Genomic DNA, 13,571 nt, shown 5'->3' with positions numbered 1-13,571 from the left:
ATGTTCCTTGTGGAATGGCATCAGCAAAAATGACTTCTTACCTTCATCTTTGGGCCTGTTCCCAAGTCTGCAGCATGGCTCTAACTTTACAGGGCTATATGTCAAAGATAGGAATTCGTCATCTTGGGCAAATCCCTTCAGAAAGATCAGAGAGACAAATGACTAGTCTAGGACAGAAAACCAGGATTCATGTTTAGATTAATCACACAGATTCATCTGAAAAATTCTCAGAGCCTTTGTGTAGCTAAAGGGGGTAGTTAATGGTGACTCCTTCTCCTACTTGCTGAGAGTTTCACAGTTTGCAGAGCATTCTTTTTAACCAATTTGACTTGAACCTCAGAGATAAGCAGCTATTTTGAACTCTTTGCAGATAAGGATACAGGCTATTGCAGTCAAGTGTGCTTCTTGAATTTTCATGATTGTAATATAGTAGACTATTTTTTAAAAGACAATTCTAATTAAATGGCTAAAAATATTTTGCTGTGTAAAATGATTTCCATGACCTAATAGGATCATAATGGAAGATTAAGCAGGAATAGGTGGTTTGATGTGTATCAAAATTACAGAAGGTGTTGTTTGAAACACAAACTTTTGTCTCTGCCACCCTTCCTCTGAATTTGAAAGCATGGCTTAGCATGGGTATAGAGAAATAATTTTCAGAGTATTTCCTATCTAATTCTATTAAAAAACTATTTATAGAAAAGCATTCACCTGGCATTTTTCTTTGGACCTTGAAGCACTGTCAATGATAAATTTTACTGTCTGGTGTTCTGCTGAAGCAAGAGCCTGAATAAAAGTAATAATAGACAATATCAACTTGTGGGTGAGTGATAAGAAAAGACTATGGTAGTTTTCAAGCAAGAAAAGTATGGTTGACCATCGACATGGAAATGAAAAGCTGATATATGAATTTACTGTTCAGTAACTCACATTTTACTTTTGAATATAATTGCCATATGGATTCACATACTCATTTCATGCCTGTGAGTACAAAGTAGATGTTTTGCTAGGTATAGCAATATGAGAGTCCTTTGTTGGTCCTCCCATCAATAAGCAGAGTCTCTGTTTACTCCTGAAATATAAGCAGGCTATTATAGTCCCTTATTTCACGGCATGAAAATGTGTTGATTAGCCAACTAAGTATATAGTCATTCAAAAGGTTTTACACTTCTATTACTTAGACCCTGACTAATAGCCATGTGAGCAAGTCTGGGCTAGATACCTGAACAATAACATACCTCAAAAAAGGCAAGGAAGGCCATTTGGCCTAAGGTTGCCCATGAATAAGAAGCACCATTGACCAGAGCCATGACATTAAGATTCAGGAGGTCAAAATATTTAGGAATTCTATAGCAAAGATATTCGGCTAAAGGATATCGAGGACACTTTCAACCATTTTTGCACAATAGACTAAACCTATTTCATTGAGTTGTTATGCAAATTAAACAAGTAAATATATTTCAAACCTTTAGAGCTAACAATATAAACTATTGCTAATATGTTAAGTGAATTCCATAATATTTGGAAGGCTTCAGTAATCTTATCTCACCCACTACTCTTAGGAAAGAATATTGATCGTATTTACAAATCAACAGGCCCTTCTAGCATCACTTATAGGGACCCAAAGACATTCAAATGCCATTAAGCTACATAATAAGGGTCAACAGATCCCTTGTCAGCCTTCTTTCCTGGACATTTTATTCGCCAAAGCCACTTCTCAGACTATGCCAAAAACTAAGTACATGTTGTCTCTTCTTCTCAGACCGTGGCTAGAAATTTCAATGGCAAAGATGACTCACACCATACAGAGCTGGAAGGATTCTTTTTATTGTTTCTCAATCCATTGTCTCACAGCTGAATGACACAGAATGTAAAATCCACCAGAAATATCAGCAGTGGGCAACGTGCAAGGGCATTTCCAAGTCTTCAGGAAGGATTTAATCAATGTTTCTCACATCTGGAGTTGTTTGTATCTCTTGGGACTCATAAAATTTCTATCTTGAAGACACACGGTAAGGTCTTCTTATTCTTTGAGAACAACAGCCTGCTTACTTCCTTCATGGCTATAAGTGACTTTATAGGACTTTAGTATCTAAAGGAAACAGCTCTTGGTTATAGAGTATTTTAGAGGTTGTCAATGGTCCTATATAAAACCCTGATCCTGAAATGTGAGTTTAGCAGATAGTCTTGAATTATTTTGTATGCAAAGACAGCTTCCTGGCTTTCATTTTATTTTCGGGACAAGAAGTATTTATATAGTTTAAAATGCTTGCAAGATTTACACAACATCAGCTATGACTAAGAGAACCAGTAGTGTATATATTATTGCTCCAGGGGAAAAGCAGTTCAGACATTGAGATAAAACTCTTGCCAATCTTAATGGGATATGATAGTTGACAAGTCCAAGAAGGCATGATAGTCTCAGTAAAAATTTGGATAAAGAAGGCTCAATATAAAGAGAAAAGAATGAACTGGGTGTGGTGGCACAAAGCTGTAAATCTAAAATTCTATAGTCATGGGCAAGAGGATTGTAATTTTGAGGGTAATATAGACTACATATTAAAAAACTATACCAAAAAATACCCTAAAAGGTAATGAAATAAAAAGGAAATCACTTCTTAGTTTCATTCAACCTAATAATTAAAGGACAGACAGTCTGCTATGTGGACACGATTCATTAGCACATAATTCTCAGAAAAAGTAGTTTGGAAAAAACATGGTATAGTGTGCTAGCATTTCTTATGTCAACTTGACACAAGCTCGAATTATCTGAAAGGAGGGAATCTCAATTGAGAAACGTCTCCATAAGGTCAAGTTGGAAGGTATTTTCCTAAAGTGATTGAAGGGAGGGCATATAGTCCATTGTGGGTGGTGCCATCCCTGGGTTGGTGGTCCTGGGTTCCATAACAGCAGGCAGGGCAAGACATATAAGGCAAGCCAGTAAGGAGTAACCCCCCTACCCTCGTGGCCTCTGCAACAACTCCTGCCTTCAGGTGTCTGCTATGTTTGAATTCCTCTCCTGACTTCCTTTGATGTTCAACAACAATATGGAAGTGTAACCCAAATAAACCTTTTTCTCTCCAACTTACTTTTTGGTCATGGTATTTCATCAGAGCAGTAGAAACCCAAACTAAGATAATAATACCATTCTTGTGCATTCACACTATAGTGTCATATATTAAAGATATAGTATGTATTTAGCTGTAACACAAATGCTTTCAAGATGTACAAAACCAAAGAATCACCGTTTGTTTTAACTTTTAATCAATTACAACATCTAGAAATGTCAAGTAGTTTTAGAAATATCAGATAACAATAACACAGCTTCAGAGATTGTTGTTTTCAAAATATGATGGTGTGATACCTTTGGAGATGGCAGGAAGAAGAGTCAGATGACTTCCATATCATCAGATTTCCAGTTATAAGTTATTTGAATCCAAAGAAACGTAAACAATGTGTTGAAAACAAACTTCAGTGAGATGATCTAAAAGACATCATTCATAAGATTAAAGTACAGAGTCCTACACGATCACATGACTATGACTGAAGGTTAGTACCAAGAAGACTTGAGATGTAGAAATTCATCCTTAAGACCCTCATTTTCCATTTTCCTATTGCTGGTCCCTTTGCTGCTCCAACTCTTTACTTTGTCTTTCTTAAGTGTAGGTATCCAAAGTCCAGCTCAGTGGCCTCAATGTCACAGTACACTCATCTTTGCCTTCTATTACTCCACACCCATTCCTCCTCTAAGTCCTTTACCTTCTCCTCCTGACTTCTCAGGGCTCTCCTAGACATAGGCTGCTCTTCTCAAGTTTCTGACTATCGAAAAATAAAGATAAAAAACAATGGGACATTTATTTCTCATGCAATTGAAAAGACTTGCAGTTGGTGGTTTGGCTTTTGGCTGGAATTCTGTCACTTTATCTCATTTTGGTTATAAGCTTTATATAAGATTCATATACCCCCTTTTAAAACATAAAAATGTCCTTGATAGATGAAGAATTAAAAAAGGTGTGTGTGACCCATAGTTACAGGAATGGTTCCAGAATAACAAAAGGCTGTGATCTTTAAGAGTTAAAAGGCTCCACCTTCCTCTGCCTTTCCCCTTTCCCTCCTTAGCCTTTATTTACTTTCCCTTTTCGCCTAATCTTTTAATAATGTATACCATGATAACTTAACCCTCCTTGGTGCCAGCTAAAATACTTTTGTCATGATTTATTTCACAGAAGCTCAACCTTTATTTCTGGAGCAAAAATTAGACTGTATCTGACAGTATGTATCTGATAGTTCGTATTCAGAGGTATGAAGAGCAAGAATAACTGCAGAGTGGAAACAAATGTCACTCTTAACTTCACTTTTCATTTTATAAAAGTGTTCAATAGAAATATTCTTCCAAAATTAAGACCATATTCTAACTGATTTCTCCCAGACTCATCAGTATGAATAAGCAAAGAGCTCACTAAGACTCCCAAGTGTCAAAAAAAAGACTCCCAGGTGTCGGTTATAATTTCTGCTGCCAATAAAATGGAAGCAGTTATTCTATGAAATAACTATAATTTATTTATGTAATTCTATGGTATGGAAAGAGTTTTATTTTAGTGTGAAGAGCATGAGTCTGAGGAATGGTTGCCATCAGGTGTCTTGAATTTCACCTCGAATCCACTCTGTCCTGTGTTGCTGGGGATCTTCCATTGTTTCTATTCTTTTCTTCAGAGCTTTACCTGATTTCTTTTTCCTTTCATTGGGATTATTTTTCTTTTCCCTGTGCATGAACATCCCTACCAAACATGAACTCTCTAAAGCTCATGCCTTCTCTTCCTTAAATCCTCCCTAGGGAACCAGAGACCAACTTTGCAGAAGAGAGGAAATGCTGATGTCCAGATGGGCTCTGAAGGTGTCTTCTTCCAAAGATTTTCGTCTGCCCTTTCACCTGCAACCTGCAGAACTATATAGGAACATGTGATGCATTTGCATTGGAGCCCTAAATCAAGTCTGCTGGGAATTCACAGTCTGTTTAGTAAATCTTGACCTGTTGCTAAGGCATGTGGGAGAATACAGGTTTTAGGCAGTAGAGAATGCTTTGCTCAGTAGGAACTAGGAGTGTGGGCCTTGGCCTGATGATTAGGGAATACCAACTCAGATATAATCCTTCCATGGCACTTTCCCCAAGGTTGCCTCCTGGGTAACTGGCCCATGTTGACAGGTGTGAATGAGTATTCATAGGTAAAAAGAGATTAGCTCAATCTCATTGCTTTTATGTCTTCATTCAGAATTTTCCATCCCAGCAAGGCAAGTCAAGGGAATTAGTCATAATATACTGCTTCTGAATCCTTGCCTGTATTAGAGAAAATATTTACCTTAAGCACCCAATGGCAGTCCCAGTAAAACATTCTGACAGGGTCTCCTGTATATCAAAGTTGGTGGTTTACCTCCTATTAGCATCCAGGTGGATTAGACTCTGTTTACAAACTCAGATTGAGTCTCTGATATGCTGGAATCTGCCTTTTAACTGCTAACCAATGTAAAGCACTCATGCATGCACAAGCACACACACAAACACACACACACACACACACACACACACACACACACAGTGCTAGCTAAATTTATCTCCCTACTTTAACATTTGCTTGGTCACAATTCAATATTTTCCAGAAGTCTGTGTAGCTCCCAGTCATGAGACTTCTATATCACCCTTGCTTCAGAGCTAAAATCATATCTCAAGATGTATTTAGAATTCGCTTTCTTGCTTCCTTAGACCTTGAAATGAAAGTACATGTACCTATCTAAGAGGAGATTGTTGTCAAATTCGAACAAAAGGGCCATAACTAGGTGAAACAACCTCAAGTTTCTAGAGTCCTATCTCTTGCCACATGGATTTTCCTTCAGGCCGTTGGTGTCCTTTTGTGTCACTGCCCACCATTGAACCATGTTCTTGACAGAACATTAGCAGCCAATCATCCCCAACTGTAAGGGGATTTAGCACACTGTGTTATCTCACCACTGACCCTTACTGCAAGGTGAAATACATGTCTGGATATCTTTATTTGGTATTGTGAAGAGGAAGGGGCTGTAAGGGCTAGGAGAGTAAGGGCTCCATAAAGTCTGCCTGAGCAAATGGGTGAATCTGGATGGAGGGAGACCAGATGCATCCCCCTTTGAAATAGATAAGAGATAGAATCAAGGGGAAGCATCTTTCCCTTCTTGTCCCAAGATTATTCATTTAGGTCCTATCTAATCTTTACTAGCTTGGACAATGGGCTGATTTGTTTTTGTCAATTCAATACAAACCTAGATGTACCCAGATACATCAGTCAAGAGGTAATCTTGATTGAGAAGCTACCTAATTAAGTTAGCCTACAGGAAACTCTGTGGGGTATTGTCCTGATTAATGATCGATTTGGAGAACCCAGTTCACTATGGACAATACCATTCCCGAGCAGTTAGTTCTGGGTTGTATAAGAAGGCGTGCTGAATAAGCCACAGGGAGCAAACCAAGAGGCATCAGCACTCCCTATATTCTGCTTCAGATGCTCTCCCCATATTCCCACCCTTACTTTCTTCAGTGACAGAGTAAGTTCTGAGAGTTATAGGATGAAGTAAATCCTTTTTTGCCTAAGTTGCCTTTGGACATAATATATTATCACAACAATGAAATTGTACCGAAGACGGGCAACTTAAACAACAACAACAACAACAAACACCATTTGGTGTTGGGGAGATGGCTCAGGAGTCAGGAGTACTTGTTGGTTTTCTAGACGATGCAAGTTCAACTCCCAGTACTCACATGGTGGCTAACAAGGATCTGCAACTCCAGTTTCAGGAGATATGAAACATTTTCTGGCCTCCATAGGGACCAGGCATGCATGTGGTATACAAACATAAAAGCAGGCAAAACACACATACACTTAAAATTAAAAAGAAAATAATTAAAACAAGTTCAAAAGCTAACTTTTTTTTCAATTAATACCACAGAAGCAACCATAAAAACATAGTTATCAACTATAGGTTCTTGGATTCTCCCTAAACATTTTGATCTTAATCTCCACAATAGCTCTTTCTGACACATAAATATTTAAACCCTTTGTCTGTCTAGGATAGAGCCCAGGAGTTTGAGTGTCTGCCTTGCTAGATTGAAGACTGGAGTTCAGATTCCCTAGATCACCCACAAATGCTGGATAGGGGTGGCAGCCCAGCTGTCGTTGCAGCTTTGGGAGATCGAGACAGAGAACTCACAGGCAAAGCTGGCTAGCAAAACTAGTCCTGTTGGCTGTCTTTGGGTTTGCTAGACTGCTGCTAGTTCAATGAATAGAGTGATTGAGAAAGTTTCCTAACAACAACCTTAAACTCTCAGATAGATGGCAACTTATGTGCCTGTGCCCCTCCTATACACAGGCAAAGCATGCACATACATGCATGCATTACAGACACACTCATGTTTATGCATGCACACACATATACAAGAAAAGTTCAAAAGATACAAACCCTGCTTGTCTTATTAGTCTTGATATTTGGAAACCAAGGTGGAATGCTACAGAGAGCAGAGTTGAGTTAGAAATCTCAGCTCTGCACATTCACAATGCATTGTTTTCTCTATACTATGAAGGTTGACTCTACATAAGTTAATTACTTAAAAAAATCAAATTGTTTTTAGAAAAAGAAAATACAGTCTCTCTAGACTAAGAAACCTGTAAAATCTGAAAAGTAGAATTATCAACTGGGAAAAGCGGAACGGAAGGTCTGTCTATTCCGTTCTAGTTTTCTCTGCCTGTTAACTTCACGTACAGACACTTGCCCTATGTGTAGCTCACTTTATCACACAGTAGACTTCTTCCCATCATCAATCCCGCATCCACGTACCAAGAGGCGAGGGAACTCTTGTAAAAGCAATTGATCTGATTTCACAATCCCTGTCAACCTCACTCCTCAACCTATGTCACTTTAGCAAAGCTCTAAGGAGCTTTCTATTCTGGGTTAGAGCACTTCTTTGAAGAAAATCAAGCTACAAGATATAGAAGATAATAACTTTTGAGTTAACAGCATCCCAAGTTAGGTACAAATGAATGAAGATGAAAAGAAGTGCTTCTTTGACATCCCTGAATCCTCCAAGTTAAGTCTCTTCCATGTCTGAATCCCAAGGTGCTGGGCTCTCACTGTCATTCCTGAGCTATATGCTATGTGATTCGTGTCTACTCAGCCAGAAGGATGAGTGAAGTGCTCACTGTCAAATGTAGTGACTTACTGGGTCCCTTTAATACCCAGTAAGCTCATACCATCTTATTTGCAGACACACAGAGACTTCAGAGTTACTCACAGCTGTTCCAGTGTTTAAAACTCACTCCTTCGTCTGATAAAAATGTTCACTTACCAAAAGCTCCTTTTAGATGCCTTGTTCTCTTTTCTGACCCCCACCACACCTTTTTAATTTTTTCCCGATATACTTAGATCACAAGTAGTTTATCGTTTCTGGGCCTGGGTGGCCTTGCATTCCTGAGAAATCGTTGTAACATTTTCCTGCTTCTTTTTGTATAGCTTAAACAAGGAGAGTGGGGTGCCTTTGTTCCTGAAGTGTTGGCTGATGGTGAAACAAACAGCACGGTTGGACATGTGCGTTCTGTTTTAGAAACTGGAAACAAACTGCGGGACCTAAGCCAGTATCTCCGATTATGCCATTGAAAGATAATTTTGCTTATTGTTTGTTTGTCTCTTTCTTTTCGTTTTTCTTTCTTTTCCCACGAAGGGAGTTTAACACACAGTGCTCTAGTAAGTATCCATGTGAACTAGAAATGGAAATGACTTGCATCTTCCCCATGTGGGCATCGGCTTCAGGCCAGGTACACAGAACAGTTGGGCACACCCCAGAGCAAAGAGTAAGGGAATGCAAATGTTTGGCTAAAGAAACAGGAGCAATGTTTGCCAAGACTAAACTGCAGAAGCTCTGCTTGAACATGCATTTGAGGAAGTAAAAAGATGGAGGAAGGGATTTCTGTGACCGTTGGTGACAATGGGCTGGCTAGTTCCCCACTGGCAGATGGTGTCAGGGTGTTCCTCCCAAAGAGACATCCTGGAACATCTGTGAGTAACTCTGGATGCTCACTGTACCTGCAAATAAGAGCTGTGAGTGACAACTCTGTCCAGATAGGAAGACTAAGCTATCTGACCAAATGTGGGGCATTTAACCAGGATTTGGTTATTTACTGTTGCATAAAATTCACCTCTAAATCAGAAGCTTAAAAGCATGTCTATTACCTCAATGTTTCTAAGTTAGGAATCTAATAGCATCTTAGAAGGGTGCCTTTGCCTATGTTCTTCATATGCTGCTTGAAGATTCTCTCTGAGCCAAAAGTAATCTGATGCTTTCTGATGCTCATGGTGGATGTCTAGTGTCGGCATTCCATTTTAAGCAGATGCTCCAGATACCTCTTCTTTCGTCATGATGAAGGTTATAACATATGGTGAGGCAGTTGTTAGAAAAGAACCTTTAGTTCACTATACAGTCTACTGTATACATGGTCTACTCAGGGTTTCATACTAGGAGGTTATGAAGGACACATGTTGGTTGCAGTAAGGGCATACAATCTTAGGCATGGACAGGTGAGCTAGAATCTTTCTAACTTAACCTCCAAGGACACTTGACATAGATTTCCCATTTCAGGGATCTGTGGAATGCACTTGGTCATAGGTACTCCCTTGGTAATCTTTGGCAGCTAAATGACAGCTAAACACATGACTTAAATGGTGTCAGAATAAGATGGAGTCACATCTAGAAAGAACTTATGTCACTTATATCACACTTATGCTACACCTTTTACACATCACAGTGAGAGGTCAGTTTTGTAGATGGGTGACTTAGTAGTTCCATGAGTCACTTTATGCTCTTGACTATATTCTAGAAAAGTGGCAAGTATTTCCACAAGGTTCATAAGAATTGGATTTGATATCAGGTTAGGACATAGGCATCTGTGACTAATTAAACTACCTGATTTTGGAGAGAGAGAGAGAGAGAGAGAGAGAGAGAGAGAGAGAGAGAGAGAGAGAGAGAGAGAGAGTTTTGAATGGCCTTAACTTGCTATGTAGTCCTAAGGAAAAGAAAATAGTAGAAATCTAGAATATTTTTTGCCTTAAAATAATCCTTTTAAGGCCATGAGCTTTTATATCATTTATTATTACATTTTCTGAAGTCAGACGAAAGTAAACAGAGTATTCATGTAGAGGTATTCATGTTAAAGACAGCAAAATGCTGGTAAACATAATCAGTTTCCATCCTCCCATCCTAGCAAGAAAATCTATTAGCAGGACTGGATTTCTGTGCTAATGATTATAGTGTCTTGATGATGGGGGGGCAATTGGGGATGGTTAGTACATAACTGTTGGAGGCAATATTTAAAACCATCCCTGTCCAGCCCTGAAGGAATGAAGCTTGCATCTGTAACCCATCTCAGTTATAGTATGGTGACACAGGAACTCTAGTAAGTGGAGGGAGGTATGCCATGGGGGTAAAATATGAGAGAATTTCTGAGATGAGGTAGAAAAATAAAAGGTGCTGAGGAAAATATTAACTTGTTATTGTTAAAGAACTGACATTTTTCTATGGAGGTTTGCTGAGCTCTTTGCATGACTTCAGGGATTTGGTCTGAATGGGGCATGATGTAACAAAGAAAAGACAGACAAATAGAAATCCAGAAATCCAGAAAATCTGGGATTGGGTAGACTGGCTCTCTTACAGAATAGCCACAGCATCTCAGAAGCTCAGTGTGTTCATTACATATGCTGGAAGTGAGGTGGAATTGTTGCATACAACTGAAGAAGGAGACAAGTTTAGACGCGGTCTCTATAGGGGAGCCATCTTCAGGCTCAAAGCTTCAGGGTAGAAAGCTTTAATGGACAGTTTTTGCACATACTATCAACATTCACACTTGGACTAAGAGAGAAGGCTTGGCTATTTTTCCATGGATCTGAAGTTTTGTATCCTTGACATGGCTGTGCCAATAGAGAGATAAAACACAGTGATAGAAATTCTAGGTACAAAATGTGGGATGAGAAAAGTCAGATGTGTTGGGACCTGCACACAGTCTAAACCTTTGGAGAACCAGGGCAGCAGAATTATGTATTTAGGTGTAACATTGGCCACATAAACAATTCTGTTCCAAGTTGAGCTACACAGAGAGACTTTACATAAAATCAGAAGATGAAGAAGAAGGAAGGGATTCAATGCATGTTTCTTAAAAGGAGCTCATTTTAAAATTTGATTATAGAAATAGCTTGGGCTGTTCTGCAGGGATTATTCCTCTACCTTACAGTTCTGAAGCTCAGAACCAGTGGTATCAAGACACAATATTACTGGAAGGAAAAAAAAAAAGTTAGAACAGAAAAGTCACTAAGGAAGGACAGACCTTGGGCTAAACAAAAAGTTCTTCCAAGTCAGAGTGCATTGCAGTTGGGTGCCTCCATCTATCTTAGTTTAAACAAAACGAAGATCTCATCTCCAGCTACTTTCTATAAGCAGGTCCACTCTTGCCCATCATTGTATTTACAGAATTAAACATCTCTTGTTAGGATTCAATGTTTATGGCTTGAAGAATATTTATTGCAAATTGGTCCAAGAATGTGTTGGTCTACAGCAGACAGCCAAACTAAATTATTATTGGCTTTAATTCTAGATTAAAAAAAAATAATAATGCCATTGTGGCTACTAAAATTGTTATTTTAATTAATTGCATTAGCATGCCTTTGTTTTTGAAGGGTAATGGTAAAAACTTACATTGTATTTGAGGAGACACTGCACTGTAGACCTAACAAAATTGAAAAAAAAAAAAAAGTAAAACAATGTTATTTATATAGTGACTTACCTATATATTCAACCACTATTAAAAAGTTTAAAGTATATGTATAGCTCTTTGAAACATGTTAAGAAACTTTGGCTTAAAAATGGAGATAAATTTGAAATACATCTCCTGCAGCTAAAATGTGTGGAGAAATTCTTTCATGACACTGGGTGAGTTTGAAGCAATTTCTTCTTTCACCTAGAGCCAGCTTAAAGTTAGGAAAGAAAACAGGCCATGATAAAAGAATAGAATGTTTTTAACATAAAGAAATAGAACAGCTTCTAGAAGGGAAACCTGGGCTTGAAGTTGAGGGTCCCTGAGTCCTGGAGTCCTCTATCCAAGGTAAGGTTTCTCATTTCTATGGTCACAACACTTACTTGACACTGGCCATGTATTTTAGTTGTCTAGCTGTTGTTAGATTATACCTTACAGCGTTCAGAAGCTTTGCAACATTTTAAGAGAGTCAAGCAAATAAAATGTATTGTTTAACTTTGGGGGAAGAAACGTAAATTTCAAATATTCACAGAAAAATAATAAAATAATAATAGTACAATCATTCAGAGAATTTATGTATAAATTAGAAAATGGAAAACCTTGCATCTTTTATCTTTTAGTCTTTTGTGCTGTGAGGATGTGTTCATATGTGGTGTATGCATGTGTGTGCTCATGCCTGTGTGTGTATGTGTTCATGAGTAGCGTATGTGTATATGTGTTTGGAACAGTTTTATAGAACAGCTTTTTAAATTAAGTACATATCATGGGATTCTTTCATGCTTTTACAAGATCATAAAACTTTTTCATATATGTATTAAAAATGAATTTATGAGTTTACAAATATGAGTTTATTAAAATACTTTCAATAATTCTACTGTTTCTAATTTGCTATGATAATTAAAATCACTCCAGTGAGTGTCTTTGCAAGTTTCTGAAAATGGTATAAGGAAGTAAGTTAAGTAAATGAGATATAGGTATAAAAACTGTATCCCAACTATGTCATCATGGATGTTGGAATTCAACTAGCCAGGTATAGAAAATGTGGGAATTCTCTAGGACTAGTTTATTATGGGAACATTTGAGTAAGCTGAAGTTGTAGGATTAGAAACCGTATTCCTATCTGCAACTGACAGGAGTTAGGAGGTAGGGGGTATTGATAGAATGAGAAAGAGACCTGGGATAATGGAGGCACCCAAGAATCAATGGGGAGTGACATTAGCTGTGACTAAATACATTGAAGATATATAGAACCTGAAGAAGCCACCTCCTGTAGCCAGTTAGGAACCCAATGGAGCAATAGAGACATCAAACCACACACAAAATGTTAACCGCAAATTTATCCTGTCTACAAGAAGTATAGTCATAGGCAATGGAGCAGAGACTGAGGGAATGGCCAGCCAATAACTAGCCAATAACTTGAGAGCCAAGTCATGGGCTAACACCAATCCCCAACACTATTAATGGTACTCTGTTATGTTTACAGACAGAAGCAGGTTGTCTTCTGAGAAGCTCCAACCAGCAGCTGACTCAGACAGATAACAGACACCCAAACCCAAACAGTGGATGGAGCTTGTCAACTCTTATGGAAGAATAAAAGGAAGGATTGTAGGGTCCAAAGGGCTAGGGATTCTATAGGAAGAACAACAGAATCAACTAAACTTGGACCCTTGGAGCTCTCAGAGTGTGAACCACCAACCAGAGAACATACACTGGCTGTTCCTAGGCCTTCCCACACATATTAGCAAATGTGCA

General features: G+C 38.4%; 1 long non-coding RNA gene across 1 annotated transcript; it reads left to right on the top strand.

Annotated features, from left to right (window-relative positions):
• Window positions 1–1,910: 1,910 nt before the first annotated feature.
• Gm14062 (predicted gene 14062) lies at window positions 1,911–8,696 on the top strand. Its single transcript, NR_166195.1, has 3 exons — window positions 1,911–2,012; window positions 3,380–3,549; window positions 4,835–8,696. It is a non-coding gene; the product is annotated as a predicted gene 14062 (long non-coding RNA).
• The last annotated feature ends 4,875 nt before the right edge of the window (window positions 8,697–13,571 follow it).

Source organism: Mus musculus, chromosome 2 (genome assembly GCF_000001635.26).
Source record: "Mus musculus strain C57BL/6J chromosome 2, GRCm38.p6 C57BL/6J".
NCBI lineage: Eukaryota > Metazoa > Chordata > Mammalia > Rodentia > Muridae > Mus > Mus musculus.
The sequence above is the reverse complement of the archived record's forward strand: the minus strand, read 5'-3'. Positions and strand labels throughout refer to the sequence as shown.